Genomic DNA, 14,896 nt, shown 5'->3' on the forward strand with positions numbered 1-14,896 from the left:
TGTTATCTCTTGTGCTCATAAAAGCTAAAGCGTCTTCTAAGATAAGGCGGCCCTGTTCCATGCAGCGCTCCATGCGTGAGAGTGAGGGCCTTAAACAGGACACGACTGGCCACAGGTATCCAGTGACGGTCCCTAAGATGTTGTTTCATACTGGATCTTCCGGGAAGGCCAAGTAAAACTCTTGCAGCCGCATTTTGTATTGTTTGTAGTTTTCTTAAGTTGGTAGCTCAGCAAGCCGATGTATTGTGCATTGGCATAATCAATGCGCGATAGGATGAGGGCTCGAGTCACCATCTCCTTTGCAGATCTAGGCAGCAGAGGAAAAAACTTTCTGAGAGATTTCAATATGCCGAAACACATATCAGCAAGTCTCTCTATCGGAGGTGAGAACCGAAGGTCCTTGCTGAGCCACACACCCAGATTCTTCACTGGGTTGCCGATAGATTTTGGCATGGGGTACTCTGTAGGCCAGATCGACTCCCTAAAATGTGGGGGGAAGGAGACATACAGTAGTGTCTCCGACTTGTCCTCATTGCACTTAAGCTGTGAGAGTGCAAGCCATTTAAATACAGCGGAGAGGCAGTTCTTTGCTTGTTCTAGGGACAAGTCATTTTCCTTACAGGTGAAAAGAAGCTGAGTATCAACAGCATAGGTTATGATCTTCGCTCCCAGTTCCTCGGCTAAGTAAATCAGAGGTGTAACGTAGAGGTTAAAAAGAAGAGGACTTAAAGTAGAGCCCTGTGGAACCCCTGTGGTCACCCTTCTGGGAGCCGAGGAGAACAGAGGCATCCATACCAGGTGAGTTCTATCCTCAAGAAATTATTTAATCCAGCCCCAAGCTATCCCAGAAATGACAATAGTCGAGAGACAAGCAAGAAATTGACGGTGAGGCACCGTATCGAACGCGGTGGAGAGGTCCAACAAAATGAGGGCCGCTCTGCAGCCAGCATCCAAACATTCTCTAATCACCTCCGATATTTCGACCAGGGCCATCTCCGTACTATAAGTTGCCCTGAATCTTGATTGAGTAGGATGGAGGGCACTGGATGTCTCCACAAAGGTGGCCAACTGCTTGTAAACTGCTTTTTTGCATACCTTTGCTACGGCCGGAAGAAGAGATATGGGTCGATAAATTGCTGGCGCATTGGGTCTAGGGGGGCCTTTATTAGTAAAGGCAGCAGTTTGACTTGCTTCCACTCCAGTGGAACTGGGGCAGTCTGAAGCAACATGTTTACGATGGTATTAACTTCAGGATTGACCACCTCGGCGACTGTTGCAAGCAACCTTGCTAAACATGGATCCGCTGGGAAACCAGACTTCAGAGAGAAAACCCCTCCAGGGGGTGCACCAGAAGGTTAAACCCTGTATAGATCCTCCAGGAAACCATAGCCTGCCCAGGTGAGCTAGACCCAAAGTTGTCCTGAATCGCCTGAATCTTGTCGATGAAAAAGCAAGACAGCTTTTCACACCAGGTCACGGAAGCTGGTGACACAATGCGCTCCGCTTCAGGGGTCAGAAAGCTCTGCACAATAGAGAAAAATTAATTTGAATTGTTTTTTTGACATAGCAATCCATTCCGTGTAGTAGCTGCCTTTAGCCTCCCTAATGGCAGCATAATATTCTCTCTGTGCCTTCCTCAGCGCTGATTTGGCCAAGGGACAGTATGCCAGTCTCTAACTTTTTACAGAACTCTTTTAGCTCCTTCAGCTTGCTAGTATACCAGGGCTTTGAGGGGGCATGTCTGGTTTGTCTGGTTTGTCTTTTGGCAAGAGGCAGAGATAAATATTCGACTGCCTGAGAAATTCAATTAAAAAGGCTCTCTAGAGCTCCCTCAAAATTTGTGGCATTGGGGGGCGAGTGTCTAACAAAACCCTGCTCAGTGCTGAAGTGTCAATTCTTGGCGAGGGTCAGCTTTGGGAGACCTCATCAAGATTCAGAGTGTATGTCACATGTCATACACAATGTACACCTGGAACTGTGGTCATGCCTGGTGCTCTGAACTGTACAGTTGGCAATCACAGTGTTTATGTGCACAACACACAAAGGTATCGGTCCCCATGACACTTTGCACAGCCTAGGAGTGGGTGCCACTAAGTGCCACATACTAAATCACATGTTGACCCACATACACACACAGGTAAATGCAGCCTGACATGCCTTTTGATATGCTGTGTCACAGGCTGTATTGTTGGTGTGCTCATGGGTCACTGGCAAGCTATGGTGAGTGGCATCCTTTTGCCCATTGACTGCTATGGTGACAGACGCGGGTGACTTTTTCAGAGACGCGTCGTACACCTAGGGACCGATCCGTGCGTACGCATTGGCTATTGACTATCATGGAGACGGGAGCATGTGAGTTTTCAAAAGATGCGTCGTACACCTAGGGACCGATCCGTGCGCACGCATTGGCTATTGACTATCATGGAGATGGGTGCGTGTGATTTCTCAAAAGACGCGTCGTACACCTAGGGACCCATCCGTGCACACGGATTCGCTATTGACTATCATGGAGATGAATCCTGATTTGATACTTGTACGATTCGTGTGCTGAAAAATCTATTTGCTCCCTACAACAATGTATCAAACTCATTGGTGTCAGAAAGGTGACATTTGTGAACGATGCGGAAGGCATTTACGAGGCGTGCAATATGATGGATTGGCCAGATTCATTGGATGCAAACGTGTCTGACCTATCGCTTTTGATGCATGGGACATAATCTGCCTCTGCAGCACAGATATAAGGCTGTCTCTTCCCCTGAGAGCTCACTTGCCTGCATTACATGCTCCACATTGACATCTCTGCTACCACTGCTGCTGTCTCTGCATCCTCTGGCTCCAAGAATGGCACGTACTGTGGAGATGGCCCCAGCCTTCACAGAGGGAGAGAACAAGGTCCTGCTGGACAGCCACCTTCCACAGTACAGCACGCTGTATGGGAAACCAGGGGAGCAGGTGAGTGTGCAGTCGACATTTTTTATTTTATTTTATTTTTAAAGTTTTATATAGCGCGAACAAGATCTTCACAGATATCAGAGCGCTTTACATAGAGGGGTACATGAGGGAACATAGTTAAACAATAAATCAATAGATCACACAGTACAAATAGGTGGCTACAAAGCCCATCACGTGAGTAATAAGACAACTCATACAAATAAGTAAATGGGTTAAGCATGTAGTACAGATCGGTGCAGGGTGTTAACAGAGTTCGAGATAATAGATCAAGTGTATTTAGCCATGAGGATAGCTTTTACTTCTTTTTTAAAGAGTGTAGTGGAAGAGATAAGCCTGGTTTCGGGAGGGAGTGAGTTCCAAATCCTAGGCGCCAATCCTGAGAAGGAGCGCTTGTATGTTTTTTCCTTCCGGAATCTTCGAGGTTTCAGCAGAAGATTGTTTGTGCCTCTCGTGTTTCTAATTCCCCCAGAGATTGTCAGTTTCTGAGCGAGGTAGCCGGGTGAGTTTAGGTGTACCGCCTTGTGTGTCATGCAGGCGATTTTCAGATGTATTCTGGCTTCAAAAGGCAGCCAATTCAGGGATTTCAAGTCAGGGGTAATATGGGAGTGCTTTTTTGACCCAGTGATGAGTCTCGCTGCAGCATTCAGAGAAGCTCTTAGTGGTGCGGTAGTAGTTAGGGGGAGTCCGCAGAGGGCGGTGCTGCCGTATTCAATACGTGGGATGACTAGCGATTGTACTGCTGTTTGGATGTCTTTGGCTGGGAGGTAGGGTTTAAGTTTCCTCAGAGTATTGATCTGGAAGTTCGCTCCCTTTGTTGCCTTGCTGATATGTTGCTGCATGTTGAGGTTAGTGTCAAGTGTTATGCCTAAAGATTTTGCTGAATCCACTATGGTCGGTTGGACATTGAGTGCTGTTAGGTGCTTAAGCCATGTTTGTGTGGTAGATATTTTCGTGGGAGGTGAGATCAGAAGGAACTCAGTCTTCATAGCGTTGAGTTTGAGGTGGTTATCAGCCAGCCAAGATTGGGTGCTTCTGATCGTTGAGTTCAGACGCAAGATGTCTTTGGGGGATTGTAGCTTGAGATATAGCTGAGTGTCATCGGCGTACATGTGAAAGTTTACGTTGGATGCTTGTAGCAAGGAGGTGAGAGGTTCCATGACTAGGTTGAACAAAGTTGGGGATAGAGAGGATCCTTGGGGGATGCCTAGCGTTACAGGTATTGGCGAGGACATCAGGTTGTTGCTCTTGAATTTCTGCGACCTGTTGTGAAGAAAGGAAGTGAACCACTTGAGAACAGTTCCAGATAAACCCATTCTTGTGTTTAGTAGTTCTAGTAGATTCTCATGTTTAACGGTGTCGAATGCTGAAGAGAGATCTAGAAGGATGAGGAGGCAGGTGTCGTTTTGGTCTAGCATTTGAAGTGCGTCGTCAATTATGTGAGTCATAGCAGTTTCTGTGCTGTGTCCTGCTCGGAAGCCTGACTGGTGGGTGTTGAGGAGATCAAATTGCTCAATGTGTTTAGTCAATTGTAGTTGTGCGCATTTTTCCAACAGTTTGGCGAGAGTAGGAATATTGGTGATGGGACGGTAATTGTTGAGATCAGAGGGGTCGGCTGTAGGTTTCTTTAGTAGAGGTGTGACCTGACCAACTTTGAGGGAGTCAGGTATGCTTCCTTGTTGGAGTGAGCTGTTGATAATTTTAGTCCAGAGAGGGAGAAGCAAAGGGGTAAAGTCTTTTACTGCGGAGGCAGGGAGGGGGTCCGTGAGGTGATTGGATGGTTTCAGGGTGCTGAGCAGTTTGCCAATTTCTTCTTCCGAGTATGTGCCGAAGGTTGACCATGTAGCATTGTTTTTTTGTTCAGTGGGTGCTAGGCATTGGTGTTTGGAGTAGAGGCTTGCGTCAATGAGGAGATCGCTTTTTATTTTGTCCGTTTTTTGGATAAAGAAAGCAGCGAAGTCTTCACAGGAGGGTGCCTCACGCCTAGTGTTGAGCGGTTGGGGTTGTTCCTTGGATTGTGTTCTGATTAGCTCAAACAGTTTTCTCGGGCGGTTTTTTGCTTGGTCGAGTTGGAGGCTGAAGAAGTCTGATTTTGAGCGTTTTATTTTCCTGAAGTAGGCGTTTCTCTTTTTCTTCAGCTCTTTTGGGTGCATTGCAGAGGGAGCTGATCTCCAGGTACGCTCTGCTATTCGCATGTCTCGTCTATCCTCATTGAGACTCCCGTCGTACCATGGTTTGGAGATTTTAGTAGAGACTCTTTTCAGCTCCATAGGTGCAGCCTCATTAATTATAGAGGTCATAGCGTTGAGATAGTGGTCAGTCAGAGTTTGGACGTCTGTAGCGCCTGTCGGTGGCAGTAGGAGGTTGCAACTGTTAGGGGGCAAAGAGCCTGGGTTGAGCTTTTTCGAGTCTCTTGTCCAGACTTTGGGCTTGGAGAGTTGAGCCGGGTTAACTTTGACTTTTTCATTGATAAAAAATGTGACAATATGATGATCTGACCAGTCACAGGGTTGGATGGACTCGAGTTGGATAGAGTCCTCTTTGGAGATGATCAGGTCGAGGGTAGAACCTTTCTCGTGGGTCGGGCTGTTGCATATTTGGGTGAGGTTAAGGGCATCGAGGAAATTTTTAAGACTATTTACCACTGCGTCGTTGCGATCGTTCCAGTGGAGGTTGAAGTCCCCAAGGTATATTTGGGTGAGTTGCCGTCCGGAATTGGTTGAGATCAACTCCATTATTTCTTGGGAAAAGGTGAGGTTGTCCCTGGGTGGGTGGTAAATGCTGTGAAGCGAGCATATCGGTTTGCCCTCAATAATAATGTCAAGGCAGATGTATTCCCAGGATGTTGGGGATGGTAGGGAGGTGGAATTGACTTTCTGAACAGAGAGGTTGTTCCTGTAGATGCATGCGATTCCACCACCTATTTTGCCTGTTCTGTCGAGCCTGATAATGTGGTAGTCGGGAGGAACCAGGATGTCCATTATAGGTGTCGAAGATTCAGTTAGCCAGGTTTCAGACAAGATGATTAGGTCAAGGTCCCGCGATAAGAGGAGGTCAGCAATGGCAGCGGAATGTTTCTTGGCTGATCTGCAGTTGAGAAGAGTGCATTTGAGACGGGGTGTGTTGAGGGTGGTAGATGGTTCTAGAGAGAGAGGGACTTTTCTAAGGTTATTGGGGATGGAGAATCTGCTGTTTAGTGTGGGCGGTCTAAGGGGATTTGAGTGTATCGTGGGAATGTTGAGGTGTGGGGTGGTTGTGTTATTTTGGGGGGCTGGGTCATAGGAGCGGAGAAGGGTGAGTGTGTCGAGGTCAGAAGAAGAGTTGTGGGTGCGACGAGGGCGGTTGTTGCGATTACGACCTGGGATTGAGGTCAGATTGGGGGATAGCTGAGTGAGAGAGTTAGTCGGAAGGGTGGAGGACAAGTTGGGCGGGGAGGTGTAGTTGCGTGAGACGTTGCAGGGGTGATGCGGGGGCCGAGGGCAGTTGCTGCGCCTATGAGCAGGGATTGACGCCCGGTGTGGGACGTGTTGAGTGAGGGAGTCAGCCGGCGGAGTAGGGGACAAGTTGGGCGGGAAGGTTGAGGTGGGTGAGGGGTGTATAGGGTGTGTAGAGAGTAGTTCTTTGATGGTGTGTATGTCTTCTTTGATCTGAGTGAGGGTGGCCATGATGTAGTCCATCATGGGGGAGGTGGTGGGGGTGGAGGTGGCAGTCAGGGGTGATTGGCTGACAAGGGAATTCGTGTGCAGGTGGGGGAGAGGGCTGGTGTTCGAGCAGGTCTGCGTTGTGTTGGTGTGCGGGATGGAGTTAGGGAGGCGATAGCTTTTGGGTGGGAGGGGTGTGGATGAGGTAGGGAGGACGTTGGTGGTATGAGTGAGGGCATTGGTGGTAAGCGGGGGGGTCAAGGTGTAGTCTGGGAGACTGATAGCCATGGTGGGGGTGCAGGGAGGATAGTGGGGGCTGAGAGTGGGATGGGAAGCGGCATTGGAGATGATCCTGTTGAGGGGAGGGGGAGTTAAATTAAGAGAGGAGGTATGTTCTGCGTAGTTGGTTAGAGGGTAATGGGGACTGAGAATGGGGGGGATAAAGGGGGGGATTTGTCGGAGTGTGTGTTATTCTGGTGCTGGACTAAGTTAGGTGTGTTAAGCGTGGGAGCTGTGCTGTCAGCGGTGAGCGGGGTGTTAATGCTCCCTGTGGGTGTGATAGGAGTGTTGAAGGTATGTGTGGAGGTCCGCGAGTTGGTAGAAGGGGCGGGGGTGTGAGTGGTGTATGAGGGGGAGCGATCTGTGTCTGTGCTTGAGAGCTGAATTGGGATAGTGGGGTTGTGGGTGGGGGATGGGAGGTCAGGGGTGGTAGGTGTGCCCCTGATTGAGGAGTATGTAGCTGTGAGTTCATGGTTGGTGGGACTGGAGGAGATATGAGTGTGGTCCGTGAATTGGAGAGGTGTTCTTTGAAAGTGGGGAACAAGTTGTCTAGCAGTTCCAGGTTCCTGTCTGTAGCTTGTGCTAGGACAATCCCGTTATTGTAAATAGTGATGGTGGCTCTGCCTGGAAAGACTAGGGATGGTGTGATGGAGAGAGTTAGGCTATGAGCGGATTTTCTGGTGGAGGAGACGGTGAGTAGGATGAGGAACGCTTTTCTCCATTGAGCTCTGCGTGTGTTGTGGAAGATGAAATCAGTGTTCAGGGATCCATTGACCGGTGAGAAGTAGGTGTCAACAAAGGGAGTTTCAGGGTGAGACCTAAGGAAGTTGTGCTTAAAGCGTTTGGCGGCTTTTTTGGTGAGTGATGGTGGGTAGTTGATTTTGTATGTGTGTTTGCCGATAGGATCCATGTTGCTGTGATGGATTAGGTGGGTATGGGGGGAATGCGCTAATGCACTATAGTGGTACACATGTGCAGAAAAACAAATGCATACAGTAGGTTACACAGTAGTAAGTTATAAATTACAAAAGGGGCACTAGTGATCAACCAGCATCACCAGGATATAAGAGTGTGCAATAGAGCAAATACATACGGTAAATTACAAAGTATACGGTGTAAGTGTAGGTATAATACTGATAGTATATAAGGGCAGGATATAAATGCAAACAGCAATTTACATGAATCAAAAATCACAAATCAATGTGTCATTAATTAGCAACCAAAGTACAAGGTGTAAGTGTAGGTATAATACTGATAGTATATAAGGGCAGGATACAAATGCAATTTACATGAGTCAAAAATCACAAATCAAAGTGACATTAATTAGCAACCAAGAAATATGAGGTAGCAATCTGTGCAATACCAATGTTCAAAATACAGGTAGGAGTGACACTAGAGAGCAATCAAAATATATGCGGTAGCAATCTGTGTGTTACAAATGTTCAAAATACAGGTAGACGTGACCTTAGAGAGCAGCCAGACTATGTATGACTATATATGAGGTAGCAATCGGTGCATTACAGGAGAGAAGAGAAGAGTGAGAATGGATGCATGTTGCAGAACTGTGTAGAATAGTGCGGAATACAGAAGAAGTATGCGATATATGAGATAGCAATCGGTGCATAACAGGAGAGGAAAGCGGGGATGGGTGCAGGTTGCGGAAATGTACAGAATAGGAACGACTATAAGAGCAGAACACAGATGAAGACAGTAGTGTACATGAATCAAGAATCAAAAATCAGAAATGGCATTAGTTAGAAACCAAGGTATCTGAGGTAGTAGTCTGTGCATTACCAGTGTTCAAAATACAGGTAGAAGTATAATACTGCCCTAAAAGGTATATGAGGTAGCAATCTGTGCATTACCATTGTTCAAAATACAGGTAGAGGTGTAATAATCCAATAATAGGCAGACAGTCATTCATAAATGAGGTAGCAATCAGTGCACTACAGATGTTCAAAGTATATGTAGAAATATAATATTGCAATAATAGGCGGGCATTCTTTCCCAAGAGGGTGTAGGTACATCACTGAGCAAAGTACTCTGTAGTTGGGATTAGTCTAAAATGACAAAGTTCTTAGTGTGTGTTCAGATGGTGATGAAAATGACTAGTCCAGGATGGCCGCCCACAAGGGAGACTGGTCAAAATGGCCGCCAAATAGGTGAGATAGAGACAGTAGTCCTCTGTTTGTTGCTGTTACATAGATAGACATCCTTTCTAATTGTGCATGTTGTCTGACTGGCACTAGTGGCATTGTGTACACCAGTGGCTAGGATGCTGACTGAGTAGTTGTAACTCCCAAAGTGTGTAGGTACCTGTAGTAAACAGGTACTGTGCTGGGAAAGTGCATTTTAACACAATTATTATAACCAAGCAATGTTTCCATGTTGCTAAGGCAAGACAACTGTCCATCATCATAGTTGCACTACCTGTGTACATCACATGCCCTTGTGAAAACGACATGTATATCCAACTGTGTGATGCACAAACATGTTGCATGTATAGTAATGGTCTATTAACTTTGTCAGCCTCACAGGTTGATGCCCATCAGAAACAGGAGATCTGGCTGACCATTGCCCGGGCAGTTCGATCTGTGGGGGTCCACAGGACCTGCATCCACACTGCCAGAAGAGGTGGCATAACCTACGTTGCTGGACCCATCGGATCGCAAGAATCCAGATGAAGCTGTTGCCTCCTCGCAAAAGGAACGGACGACGGACCCTAACCCCCCACATGCTCCAGATTCTGACAGTGGTCTTCCCTGACCTGGATGGGCAGTTAAAGGCCAGACAGCAGCACGGTGGGGGTAAGTGTATGCCTTTTCTGTGAACTGTGTCTCACATGCTCTTTGCACTCCTTCAGCCTGGTTACACTCCCACAGTTTGTCTGCCTGCTTGAACAAGAGTCATGTGACTAAATTAGGTTATGGCCCATCCTCATCTGATACACAGGTGTGGCCCTTTCAGTCTGTGACTTGTGTTTCTTGGGTTGTGTGTCCCTGCTGTTGTCCAAGGTTAAGGTCGGGAACAGCATCTGCTACCGGTGCATTGTTTGGGGCTTCATGAGTGAGGCAATTGATTGGCATATGTCCGCACATTGCCAGATATCTGACATGTACTCTGTGTGGGCCAATAATATGTGTTCTAATTGCTGCTCTGCCTCATAATATGTGTCTAGGTTATTTACCACACACCCATGCAGCAGGTGAGACAATTGTGGGGCCTCAGAAGTATGTGCATCATGTGTGTCACACATGCATAGACACATGCCTAGTGTTCAGGGTAATCCCATGTTGCACATGGACCAGGACAGGTATTCCTGCTCCGGACATGAAGTACACTCTGTTCTCCTACTTCTGTGTGGCAACCCACATTTAGTGCGTTGTGAAATGTGCAATCAGGTGTCTGCCTCTGTGTCATTGTGGAGTTGCCTAGCTTTTTAAACTCCTGGGGTGTCAAACAGTTTGGGGTGGGCAGCCAGCTGAGATGTGGCTGTTGGGTCAGCACCTATGGGACCAAACATAGGTGTGTGATCAGTTGACTGTGCCTAATGGTGTATTCTACATTTAAGTGCAGGCAGCTTAAATTCATTCTCATCAGACTGTGATGTGATCATGTATACAGATTTGTGCTTGCAGTCACTCAAGTGTAGCATTTGTATAACGTGGGATCATCAGATGCCTTGAGATGTGGGGAGCAGTGGAGGAACATGTGCACTTGCCAGCTGCAGGGCTTACATTTCCCACAAAAACATGAATGTGACACAGTGCAGACTGTTTGTTTTTGGATGTACTGCCCATATGACTGAAGCCAGTATTGACCGATTAGCCAGACTGGCCTGTAAAATGGTATACAATTTGTAAATGTGTATCCTGCAGTAATGTCAGTTGTCCTGCACGCACTCAATTGTGACATTGACCATCAATACATGAGCACCTCATGGTGTCTGGCGAAGGAAGCATATCATGTACTGAGTCAGTGTCAGGAGATGGGAAATGTGTGTACTGACACATTTCTAACACAAATCCTGCAGTTCCGACAACTGTCTATGTGGTGCATATGTGCACATATGAGTAGTGTCATACTACATGCACCAGACAGATGGGTTCATGGACGGGAAGGACATGAGGGGCATGGTTGACTGGCAGACTGACAAGTGTCTTGTTCAAATATGTGTCAGCACTTTTTGCAATATTTTGCCAATAATGCAAAGGCGTGCTCTTTAATGTGCTGTACTGACTGTGATGTGTGAGGTCAATACAAGTGACTGATGTGGATCTGTTTATCCTGATTGTTTGCAGTTACATCTACGGCTACTGGAGGAGACAGCTCCACGGACCAAGAGGAGCCACAGAGCCAGACTGGGTCCGCTGCAGAGGAGTCGGAGGGACCCAGTGGCACGGAGGGTGAGGGGAGCCACACTTAGGAGACCTCAGCTACAACCACCTTGGCAGAGGAACACAGCAGCTTGAGTGATGACTCCCTTGTGGAGGCGGGTATTAGCAGACCCCAGACAACACCTAGCGAGTCTGTCCCTGCCACCACCACCACCAGCTCCACCCTCCCATCTGCTCCCATCCCAGATGTCCATGGAGGCTCCCGTGTGAGGGAGCATGTCTCCTTCATGCCAGTCACCTCACCCCCTGCCCCTGTCTCCCCTGCTGCCCTGAGTGTGGAGTCTGTGGACTTACTTAAGCAGATCCATGTAGGGCACACAGCGATGCTGAGTGTCCTCCATTCTCACACCAGTCTGTTGACACAACTAGTGTCCTTCATGGAGGGCATCTCATTGAACATGTCTGCCCTATATCGGACCATTCAGGCCATGGCCTCCACACAGATGCCAGCAGGGTCCCTCCTCCAACAGTCCCTGACTCCTCCAACCTCTGCCACATCCACAATCGCACTACCCTACCTGTCCAACAAACACACACACCGGCACAGTCACGCAACACAACAGACACAAACAGCACACAGCCACACAAGACAAAATCCAGACCCACAGGCAGACACACTCCGGGGACTGATGGCACACACACAGGGGATGGGTCACAGACATACAAACAGGCATACATGAGCACTCCGCAGTCCTCAGATGCCTCTCCCTCCAAAACCCCTTCCCTTGCCTGACCTGCAACCCCCCTTCCACGCAGCTCTTCCTCTGTGACCTTGGCCTCTTCCCCACCGATCCATCTGCTCCAACTTATAAAGGATAGAGGAGGTCACCACGCACAAAGGGTAGTTCCCCTGCCACACGGACACCCTCCCCCAGGTGCACGAACACAGAGACCGACATCCGCAAATCCCCCCAGACCAGGAAGGGCAAGACCCCACCACGATCATGCACTTCCACCACACAGTCGCTGTCCTGCAGCCCCCAGGCCAACACTCCACAGGTACCCCCACTACAACTTTGTACCAGGTTCCCCCACATACCGATACCACATCCCCAAAATGCTTAGGCCATCCCTCCTACCACATGTACTTCCACTCCACCTCATATGCTCAACCTGCCACTGGTGTGGAGACCATGTCCCCCCCTGTCCTGACCACCTCATCTGAACCCCATTACACTGCTTGTGAGATTGGCACTGCAGTAGAGAACACATCCACCCCGTCTGACTTGGGCATTGCAGTGGAGACCCCGTCCACACCGTTAGACCTGCCCACTGAAGTGGTGCTGGTGACCACCCCATCTGACTTGAGCTCTGCAGTGGTGACTGCGCCCACTGTGTCAGACACCTCCACAGCAGTTGCCAGTGATACTCCTGCACCCACACCCCTTCCCTTTCCCATTCTGCTGTCCCCTGACCCTGTCCCTGCAGTGCCTGGCCTGCCCCTATGTATGCCCCTCCAAGGGGAGATGTCCCCTGGCTGTGGCAGTGCAGGCAAGCAATGGGGGACAACGTGTCACATGTTACCCTGGTAGGACTCTTAAAAAGGCCATTGGACTTTTGACATTGTGGACTCAACATTTACAATGATGTATGTGCTGAATAAAGCCAATTGTTGTTATACAGTGGTGTTGCATCTAATGTACATGATGTTGATGATGAGTATCATGAACTTGCTGTTGTAATGGTGTTATAAAGGAATAAGAAACTGATTTGTTGATGTGATGGACTCCATGTGGTCAATTAGATATGTGTACTATTCTGGTATGTATCCATGACATCCTTTGCTGCAATTCGAGGGTGTAATGATACCAACATTTTGGGACCAGGATTTTCTCCTTTTGTTTGCTACTTCACATCTTTGGCATGCACTGTTGCACACATGTTGGGCTTACATTTATGCACATTGTAAGATTCCCTGACTGGGCCCACCTCCACTGGACAGGCAGGGTTATGCATTAATGGTACACAAGTCATCTGTGTCATCATTGCAATTTGATATACATGTGTATTGCATATGTGCAGATGACTTAAGGGACACTCCCGTACACAGGCTGATGTGATCAGAGCTTTCATTGTGTTGTAATTGTTGGCTTACTGAGCAAGTGTTATGCTGACATGACAGAGCCCTGCACAGACAACATTTTGCATAGCTGACCTTCCCCAGGAGTGGAGTCCGCTCATTGCATTGTTTCATTTCTTGACATTGCCTGAGCCCATGGTGTGTGTTGTGTGAGCATGTCTGTGTGTGTTCCCTTCCCTTTTTCTACACAGCCTGTGTTCCCTACAGATGTTCCTGTTTGTGGTGCTTGCTGAGTTCTTCTGTGTTCCTCCAGCATTGTTGCCCTGGGTTTTCTGGGATGTAGGTGCATGGCAAAGTACTGGTCATTAGGGTCATCCCTAGGTGTTTTAGTTGTAAGGTCCGGGGATGTTGTCAAATGCACATGGGACACATTCAGGATCCCTTGACACTTCTGTGTTGCCAATATCATGTTGTTTTCCCTATGTGGGATCTGTCAGTGAGTGTGTCACTTGAATGTGTGTGTGACTACTCCCACTCATCAGGGTCAGAGCTGCAATGTTGGAAGGTGCTGACATGTGTTGTTTGTGGCTCTCCTTTGGTTCCTCATTGGTGTGGGAGTGTGGCAGGGATCCCAATGATTCTGGTAGATTTCACATCATGCCCATGTACCGCATACTGTGCAGTGTGGCAGACGTTCACAAGAGTTGTTGACTGGCCATGTGTGAGGATTTTTGGGTACCTTAGATCCCCCACCACCTCTGGGGTTGTCGTGGGTGCATGAGCAATGTCACCAGTCCATGTGTGCTTAGCTGATGCACATTTGTGCAGATCAAGGTGTGTGGTGTTGAGAATGGCCAAATGTGAGTTGTCTCATGGCTAACCCCCCCCTACATTTTGCCCATTGATAACAGGCCATGGCCAGTGATTTGTGTTTGTGTAGGTGTGATGGAAGTTTGTTGGTCAGGACACATGACCCAGTGCGCACAGGTGACTGTGTTCAACAGTATGGGCAACATCTACCTTTATCATCAGAGTGGGATTGTCATACAGGCTATTGTCACCCCAATGTAGGGTCCGTGAGGGTAGTGCTGTAGTAGGTCTGTCTCTTGCTGTATTGGTTGCTGTGCTGCCCAGCTTGTGTCACATGAATCCGTTGGATTCCCACTCATCTGACAATGCCTGCTTGCCCAAAAAAGGGGTGCACAGTTCATGAGTCACTTTTGTATGGCACTGTGTACACATCTGTGTTATTGGAGTTCAGCCCACCGTCATGTGTTGTGTACTAGCCTGGGGACACTGAGACACACACACATGTTGTGTATGATATGCAGTGTGGGGCTGCCTGTCTGTGTTTGTGCATCTGCACCTGCCCCACTGTATTTATATGGCTTTTGCGGTCCATTGGGTGGATGATGTTTGGAGGTTTTTCCCTAGTCTCCCTGCGTCTCCTAGCTCATCAGCCTGCACATTCATCATGTTTGGTATGTCCCGTTGCTGCTATGGTAGTCTTGTGTCTGTTCATATGGATATGTGTAAATACATCATGATGCTCACTTTTCACATAGTATAATTGTACACTGGAGACATTGTCAGGGATCATGGGTAAGAAA

At 48.0% G+C, this 14,896-nt stretch overlaps 1 long non-coding RNA gene across 1 annotated transcript in view; it reads left to right on the top strand.

Moving 5' to 3' along the window:
- Nucleotides 1-12,863, top strand: part of LOC144819470 (uncharacterized) — a 45,982-nt gene extending 33,119 nt beyond the window's left edge. Inside the window, exons 2-3 of the long non-coding RNA XR_013607388.1 lie at nucleotides 9,399-9,676; nucleotides 11,171-12,863. This is a non-coding gene — a long non-coding RNA (uncharacterized LOC144819470). The remainder of the gene's footprint in view (nucleotides 1-9,398; nucleotides 9,677-11,170) is intronic.
- Nucleotides 12,864-14,896: the final 2,033 nt, after the last annotated feature.

Source organism: Lissotriton helveticus, chromosome 2_1, assembly GCF_964261635.1.
Source record: "Lissotriton helveticus chromosome 2_1, aLisHel1.1, whole genome shotgun sequence".
In the NCBI taxonomy this organism is placed as follows: Eukaryota; Metazoa; Chordata; class Amphibia; order Caudata; family Salamandridae; genus Lissotriton; species Lissotriton helveticus.